Here is a 9,300-nt window from a genome sequence, read left to right as displayed (position 1 = left end):
CCGGATCGAGGAAACCACTCTCGATATGATCACTTGCAAGTACGACCTGAAAGACACCTTGCATTGAGTGGGAGATAGTAATAGGACAAGAGAATTGGTGACGCACACTTGTCGAGGACAAGTGGGAGATTGTTGGGAAATGTGTCCTCAACAATAGTGCGATCACATGATTTAAATATCATTGTTAAATCTCATTTTAAAGAATACAATTGGGAAGTAATTTTATTCTTGTCAATGGTCAACATATATCGGTAATGATTGGTGACTAGAGTTTGACATTACTGTCGTGTGACGGTGGTGATCGAGTTGACCCCTAGGTCATACCTAAAGGGCAATACACTTAATTGATTATTTAATTAATTGTATAATGTTACGAGTTAATTAAATTACTTGAAAAATTGACGGACGATTTTGGAAGTAAAATTTACGTATCAAATTGAAATGTGATTAAATGAGATACGGTATGAGTAATTGAATTGTATCATTACTCGGATGAAATTATTGTTTAAAGAAACGATTGGACTTGAATGAATTATTATAAATGCGATTTATAAAAGGGCAAAATATTTTGGTACAAGTAATTATGAATTACTAGGTCAATTTTGTATATGACGTATTTTAATTAATACGTTGATTTTTAATATATTAAAAATACATAAACAATTTATGTCACATATGACATGTGACATATTGACATTTTGACAAAAATAATATGAAATCCATATTACATTATGGACCGAAATAATGAGGCTTAATTAACATATTGTGTTAATTTAGATTAGTGGAATTCATCATTGCTTCTCTAATTTAGGCATGCACACCTAGTGTTTTTGTGTAAGACCACAAAGACCATGCATTGGCCATCTCTCCTCACCCTACCCGGTTTCACATAGAAAAGAACAAGGGTTCTTTTCTTATTTTTCTATGATGCACTATATGGATTAGTGTGTGAAAATATTCATTCATTCATTCTTATCAAAAATTATTTTAGTGTGACAAAATAATCACTCTTCCTCTCCTATTCTCTCAACCGGTTTTGAGAGCTCAAAACCAAATATTTTTGGTTCAATTTTTCTACAAAATTAATATCACACTAGTACTTGTAATATTAATTTGATTAAGAAGAAGCCTTGGGTATAATACATAGGGAGAGATCTTACACTTAGATCTTTGTTCTTCCATTGGAAAAGCTCAAGAACAAGAAGAGAAAGGTGATCTCTCTTGTGCCCTATATAGCCGAAATATTGAATGTAAGGACTTTATTCTTCTTCTATTATATTATTGTTTGCATGCATAAAATCCGTTTTAATTTTATGACAAATTATTTTAGACATATATGAATATGTTAAATATGTATATGAATCTACATTTCCTTCAGGGGGGTGAATTGAGGATTTAAAACTTTTTAAAAGCTTTTTCGATATTGTAAATGTAATTGATTATTTAAAGTTTATTGATTAAACTTTAACTAATCAACTAACGATTGTAAGCAAAGTAAACGAAAGAACGAAACAAGAAGAGACACACGGATTTTTGAAGTGGTTCAGTTTCACAAGTCGAAACCTACGTCCACTATTCTCGATTAATAAATTTAGTACCTTTCTACGGATTACAAATTTACTAACCCAACTCGTACAACTAACTCTAGCTGTAACTCAATGAGTACCGTTAAATACTCGAGTGACTAACTTACGCTAATAAGAAAGCACTAATGATTCTAACAAAAGTTCACGTTAATGAACAAGTTAAGAATTCAACAAAGCACTATTATCTTATAACGATAAATGAAGAACAAGTATGCGAGTTTTGTAAACACACGATCTTTCAAGATTAGCAAATCGGTTTTCGTTAAAAACACACGGTTTGCTCTTTAAAATATGAAAACAATTTTTATGCTTAAGGCCTCTCTTTAGATGTTGTAAATAACAAAGTATTTATAGACAAGGAAGAGGAAGGCTACACGGTTTCTATAAGAACCCTAATAGCCGAAATAAGATATAATTACAAATTATATCTTCTTATTATCTCTTACCTAAAAGCCATAAAAGATAATAAAGAATATTCTAAAAGACAGAATATAATCTTTCCAAATATTATCTTTACCATAAATTCTAAGATTATGATAAGATTTTCTAAAACAAGAATATCTTTTACCATAAACAAATATATTAACTAAGATATAAGATATGTAAAGATATTATTATAGAATAAAATCTTTACCTAATATCTCATAGGCAACACGGCACAACACGGCTCATAGGCTCGTGAACCATGCAAACCCTAATCTTAGTATATAATTAGAATTAGAATTTAGGTTTTAGGAGAGGCTAGATGAAAACCCTAATTGATAGTAAAGTCCAACTCATAAGTTGACCCAATAACCATCAATTAACGCTAACAATATAACCGGACTCCTCACTAAACCGGGCTTTATAAAATAAATACTTTCATTAAAACATATAAAACAAACTTTAAGAAATTGCAAAACAGTTTTCGAACCATTTAAAAGTCGTGTATAAAAACTCAGCATTTCAATGTTATAGTAGAAGAGCTATAACATTGAGCTCTTTTACTAGTAATGTTATAGCTGCAAAGCTATAACTTCACTAATTAAGAAACTCATTCTTTGATTACCATTATGAGATAATCACCTATACTATTCTAATCTTCAAGGAGATCTTCGAGTATAGGCTACATCATCATCCAAGCTTGATTAATCTTCTAGACGAGCTTCGTCTTCACATAATACTTGAATGAATCTTTGAATTGTGTGATCTTGAACAAGGACTTGAACTTCTCATGTAATCGTCACAATCCCCTTTGTTGCTCGTAACAGGTTAATGCTAAACCACTTAACAAACAATTACACGCAACAAGTATATAAAATGTAAAACACCTTGACATCATCAAAACATAAACATATAAGCTATATGGTCCAACACATGGCAAAACAAGACTAAATTGATCGAATCCAATGACCAAGCATCAAGGAGAGACAAGATTAGAAGGCCTTTGTACATATGATAGTAGATGAGCAATGTTGAGAAAGGATCCTTGAGTCCCCAAGGAAATCCCCAAGGAATTTATGAAGAAAAGGGAAGAAAAGAAGAAGAAATCTTGCTGAGGCACAATCCGTGCGGATTGACCACAATCCGGCCGTCCTCACCATGCACAATCCGTGCGGATTCACCAGAAGACGCTCGGGTTTGGCCACCACAATCCGCCCGGATTCCCTCAAAGCCGCTCGTTTTCATCCGCCAGAATCCGCCCGTCCCGACCCAAAACCGCTCGGATTCCTCTACAGCGCGATTTCCCCTTCTCCAAGTTACAAAGAAATAAGCCCTTCCTTCGAAAAATACCGGCTCCTCCCTGCTCAATCTAAAAAGTGTAATTACTAGTTTAGCCCTTAGTTAACCCTAATGCATCCTCCTAATTTCCAGTATAAATACCCCATTAGTCTAATTAGAAGAGCATGTTCTTCTTATCAATTCTTAGAGTAGTTAATATCAATCAAATCTCTCTTTAGTTATGTAATCAACAATTAATCAAGTTTTAATACAAGTTTTATTTCCTTAATCTCTCTTTTGTTCATCCTTTATTTTGGGTAATTGAAGATTATTTGGGTTATTATTGGGAGATTGAGAACCTCTCAATCAAGCATCAAGTACTTCTTTTATCTTTGCTTTATTATTGGAATCATTAGTAGGTATAATTCTCTTAATCCCTTTTTAATTATTGTTAATTACTTTCATTTATTCATCATGTTTCATTTTGTTGGTATGATTGACAACCTTGCTAGCATGATCAACATGATAATGAGTGAGCAGTCTCTTAGCTAGGGTTAATGGGTGATTAGGGGAAACCAACATGGGGAATGATTCATGCTTAAATTAATATGCTTTCATATTTTATTTGCTTGCTTGTTTTGATCTCAACTCATGCACATGTTATGTTTGATGAAATGCGAGCCTATGAATCCTTGCATTTTTTACCCATCACCTATCTTTTCAATGAGACTTGTAAGACATAAACCAACTCGAGTCTCATTAGACCATGCATGTTGTTGAGTAGGGAAGATTAAGTCGACTTGTAGGTGTTGTACAATCTAATCGATTCGGCTCCGGGACCCAAACTTTCCTAGGATTGTAAGATATAACCCAACTCAATCCATCACAACAATAATTGCTTGCTTATAATTTGAGAACATGTTTGTATGATCAATTCCCATGATTCCCTTATGACCCCATGACACCCTAGTGCTTTTTATCAATTGTTTACAACCCTTTTAATTCATCTTGCTTGTTTAATTTCATTGCTATTTTAGTTAGTGATCTTCTACATCAACCCAATTTGTGACACCCCTAAGACACCACTAGTTTCAATTGAAATCTCATCTCAATTCCCGTCCCTTGGGATCCGACCTTTACTTGCCTCTTTACTAATTGTAGAGTTGTTTGTGAAGCTATAAATTGTGTTTTGATTCGGACGTGACCCAACGACCACATCTTTCTATTTGTGAACACGAAACGGACAGATCAAAAATGGCGCCGTTGCCGGGGACGGTGTTAGCTTGATTTAGATTTCTTTATATTGTTATTAGTTGTGTCTTTTCTTTGCCTTGGGGAAGTAAAACTCCTCAAGGTTTGTTCTAATTGTTTTCAAGTTGTTTGATATTTTGCATGTCTAGAAGGTCACAAGGTGACTTGTTACCTTTTGATCGTGAAATTAAAAGAACTTTGACAACCAATAGGAGACTTGCTAGGAGGAATTTGAGAGGTATTAGTGAGGTTGTAGATATTCAACCAACTATTGAGTTCATCAACCCTTTTGCAAGAGAAGGTGAGGAGAACCCATTACACAATACCACCCAAAATCAACCTACAATACCTAAGTTTTCATCACATTTCGTACCCACCGAGGAGAACCTACCCAATGGTACTCCCACACCACAACATCTAACCGGAAATTTTATTGCCAAATCCGCCTTTATCCAATTAGTCGAAAGGAGTCAATTTGGGGGGATGCCTAGTGAAGACCCTCATTCTCATATGGAAACCTTTTGTGACTATTGTGATGTGATTTCTCTAATTGGCACCGCGAAACAATGGTTGAAGGGCCTTGATAAGGCCTCTCGGAATTGATTCTTGGAAGAAGTTGGCTCTAGCTTTCTACAAAAAATTCTACCCACCGGAAAAGACTAACATGCTAAGAGCTCAAATTACGGGTTTTAAGCAAAGGGATGAAGAATCTTTGTATGAAGCTTGGGCGCGGTTCAAGGGAATTTGTCGCTCATGTCCTCACCATGGACTTAGCGAATGGTTCTTGGTACAACAATTTTGGAATGGTTTATATGAAGATTCAAGGAACATTCTCAATATGGGATCAAATGGAATGTTCACCGAGGTTGATGACAATCAAACATGGAACAAAATTGAGGAAATGGTGGTCCATAACTCACAATATAGTAGACCTCGCAAGGCTACTAGAGGAGGAAAGCATGAAGTGGACTCCGTTACTCAATTGGGTGCTCAACTTAGTGCTCACATTGACACAATCAATTTGAAGTTTGAAAAAGCTAGGGCTAGACTTGAAGAAGTCTCAAAATCACCAAAGCATCATGTTAATGCCATGACGGCATCTTCATCAATCCCGAGTGGGATATGTGAGAATTGTGGAACTTTGGGACATGACCAAAGTGAATGTAGGGGAACAAATGAACAAGTAAATGCTTTCCAAGCATACAAGAGCGGTACCCCTTATTCCAACTATTACAATGAAAACACCAAATTCCATCCAAATCTCTCATACAAAAGCCAAAATGTTCAAAACCCTCAAACAACATACACCCCACCTCCCATGAGAAACCAAAATCAAAGACCCTTTTACAATCAAAACCAAGGTTACCAAAATCAAAATCCATACAATCACCAAAATGACCAAGGTTTTGATGTCCAAAAAGCGGTCCTCCAAATGCAAAAGAATCAACAAGAATTTTTCACTCAAATGCAAAAAGATAGCCAAGCAAAGGAAACAACCATCAACAACATCCTAGCTCACACCAAGATGTTGGAAACCCAATTGACTTAACTAGCATCTTCAAGCTCACAAAGACAAAAGGGGCAATTACCACCTCAAGGTAATCCCCCAAGACATGAAACGGTTAGTGCCATTCACTTAAGAAGTGGTACAAGGTATGAGAAGCAAGTTGAGGATGAAGTTGTGGAAGATAGTGATAAGGAAGAAATTGTGCAAAACTCCAAAGATGGAGAATCATCAAAGGAAGAAAGTTCAAAGAAAAATGAAGACAAGGTCAAGGAGAAGGAGCCCGTTGTGATTAGACTTCCTTTTCCAAGTCGTCAAGCCAAGCCCAAATTTGATGATCAACTTGGAAAGTTTATGGAAATTGTGAATAATTTGGAAGTCTCGATTCCTTTCACGGAATTAATCAATCACGTGCCGGCCTATGCGAAATACATGAAAGATATCCTCACAAAGAAGAAGTCGATCCGGAAACTTGAGACTATCGCCTTCACTAAGGTGAGTAGTGCAATACTTCAAGGGAGTTCACCTCCAAAACTAAAGGATCCGGGAAGCTTCTCAATACCGTGTACCATTGGCGACACAATGATCAACAAAGCCTTATGTGATCTAGGGGCTAGTGTGAGTGTCATGCCGTACTCGGTAAGTAAAAGGTTGGGGATGGGAGAGCTTAAATGCACCAATATCACGCTCCAAATGGCCGATAGATCAACGAAGACACCATTAGGGATATGGGAAGATGTTCCCGTGCGAATTGGGAAGTTTTTCATCCCGGTGGACTTTGTCATTGTTGATATGGAGGAAGATTCCAACATTCCGATCATTCTAGGAAGACCTTTCCTACACACCGCGGGTGCGGTGATTGATGTGAAACATGGTGAGCTCACTCTAGAAGTGGGAGATGAAAGCATAACCTTTAATCTTGACAAGACTATGAGAGCTCCTCGTTTGCATGAGCCGTGTTTCATGATTGATCATTATAGTCGGAAGGATGAAAGGAAGAAGTCGGAACTCCAATGGAAGAAGAAAATTGAAGATGCCCCATTCAAAGAGCAAGTGAATTATGACAAGGAGAGCTTGCAAAGCTCATCAAAATCAAGCAAAGAAGAAGAGGATGGCCTCATTAGCCAAGAGAAGAAATTGGGAGAGTTGTCTCCATCAAATCAAGAGATTTTCAATGATCAACTTAATGAAGTTTGTGGTCTTTGGGACGACGAATTTGAAGGGATTTTTAATCCCTACATTGGTAATGCCATTGATCAAGAACGACAACAAGGGAAAAGGTCTATTGAAGAGCTTTATAACGATAATGAACAAGCTTTTGATTATTTCTTTAAGGTGTTGAGTAACATCAACAACACCTTAAACATGCCCCCTTGACATCTCATCAAGAATGAGAGTTTGGTGGAGTCCTCCCTAAACCACCATTTGTAAATATTTCTAACTCCCTAACTCGCATTTCAATTCTTGTATTGCATTTTTGTCATCTTTGGATTTATTTTATTTACTTTGATCAAGATAATTGTCATGTTTGAGAGAAGTGAGGGAGGGACTAACGATTTCAATTGACGTGTAGTGCTTTACCTTAGTATGGGGATGACAATTGCCTAAGCTATCCTTGCCTAGTAATGCCCCCACAATGAAGAACACAAGATATGAAGAAGAATGGAAGAATGGTAAGGGAAATGCATTGTACACGGATGGAACTGAATTCGGGTACAAAGGGGTAGAATCCAAGCGGATTCAGGAGAATCCGCCCATCTTCAGACAATCCGAGCGTACTGGGTAGAAGACGCACGTCCTTCTGAGCTGAATTTTGAAAAAAATTTGACTGTAAGAGAATCCGGGTGTCCTGAACAGCAATCCGCCCGTCTCTGAAAATACGCCCGTCTTGAAGGGAAGACGCCCATCTTCTCAGCTGAGGAAAACAAGGAAAAATCCCTGTGAAGGAATCCGTCCGTCTTCTGGAGAATCCGCCCGTCCCGTATCAGCGAATCCGAGCGTCTTCTCTTGAATACGCGCGTCTTTAGGCGAGTTTTTCCCAACCCAGAAAGTGCAGAATCCGCCCGTCTTGAGCAGAAACCGCACGGATTGCCCCTGCAGTTCGAAAATTTCGGTCTTTATAAAACCCCTACCACCTTCATTCATTCATTCATTCATTCATTCATTCATTCATTCATAACACTACTCAAAAACATCAAAACCCTCATCCTCTCCATCACAAAAACAAAATCCCTCAACTACATTCACTAAAATCAAATCAAACCTTCCTTCTAACAACAAATCAATCACTCCTTTTCCAATAACAATCAAAACCAAGCACAAATCTTCAACCTTTGAGTCGATTTTTGAATTCATAAAGGCAAAGCCTTTCACCTTTACATCGATTTGGGTACACTACAATTTGAAGATTTTTCATTCTTTTCTTGGTTAATTCATCAATGGCAAGGACTAAGGGAGCAACAAAGGCAACAAAGGCACCAAAGACACTTTCACAAAGGCAAAAGGCTCTTCAAGCAAAGAAAGCATTGGCTATGGTGGTAGCAACCCCAAACTTGGAAGTGCAACAACAACAACAACCTTCTATGGGAGCAACAACATCTACTACTCCGGAAATCAATCAACTCTTGCATTATCCGGAGGTAACTTTTATTTCCAAAACCCATAGAGATACTTTTGCCAAGTTTGCTAGAAAATCACTTCAATCCACCAAATTTATTTGTGAAGATACCTTAGATAAATTAGGTGTCCTTGAGCAAACTAGAGCCTTTTTCAAAGCAATGGGGTTGAAGAAATTGTTTGAAACAAAGGAATTGACATATCCCTCCCTTACCTTGGAGTTTTTGAGTTCTTTGAAAGTCACCAAAGTTGAGACTAGGGAGAATCTCGAGTTTCGTCTAGCTAATGTTAGTAGATGCATTTCCTTTAGGGAATTGAGTGAAATTTTGGGTCTTAGTGATGAACCGAGTTATTTCAAGAATTATGGAAAGTATGACCCCGACCCTCTTTGGGAGACAATTTCCGGAAGGAAATTTGAGGACTTTCATGCGAGTCGTGCTCTTTTAGTCCACCATCCGGGCATAAGAGTATGGCACAAGGTCATAGAAAACACCATTATTGCAAGGAAAGATACCAACCATTTCACCAAACTTGATTTTATTCTTCTTGAATCGGCTTTGAATATTGGGAGAGTACACACCAAGCCTTTCAACTCTTTAAGGCTTTTGGTAGATAGATGGTTCAACATTGATTGTGGGAAGA

The 9,300-nt window shown here is 37.1% G+C and overlaps 1 non-coding gene across 1 annotated transcript; it reads right to left on the bottom strand.

Moving 5' to 3' along the window:
• Positions 1-5,202: 5,202 nt before the first annotated feature.
• Positions 5,203-5,309, bottom strand: LOC141615434 (small nucleolar RNA R71). The gene has a single exon (XR_012529855.1). It is a non-coding gene; the product is annotated as a small nucleolar RNA R71 (small nucleolar RNA).
• Positions 5,310-9,300: the final 3,991 nt, after the last annotated feature.

Source organism: Silene latifolia, chromosome 11, assembly GCF_048544455.1.
Source record: "Silene latifolia isolate original U9 population chromosome 11, ASM4854445v1, whole genome shotgun sequence".
Classification (NCBI taxonomy): Eukaryota; Viridiplantae; Streptophyta; class Magnoliopsida; order Caryophyllales; family Caryophyllaceae; genus Silene; species Silene latifolia.
The sequence above is the reverse complement of the archived record's forward strand: the minus strand, read 5'-3'. Positions and strand labels throughout refer to the sequence as shown.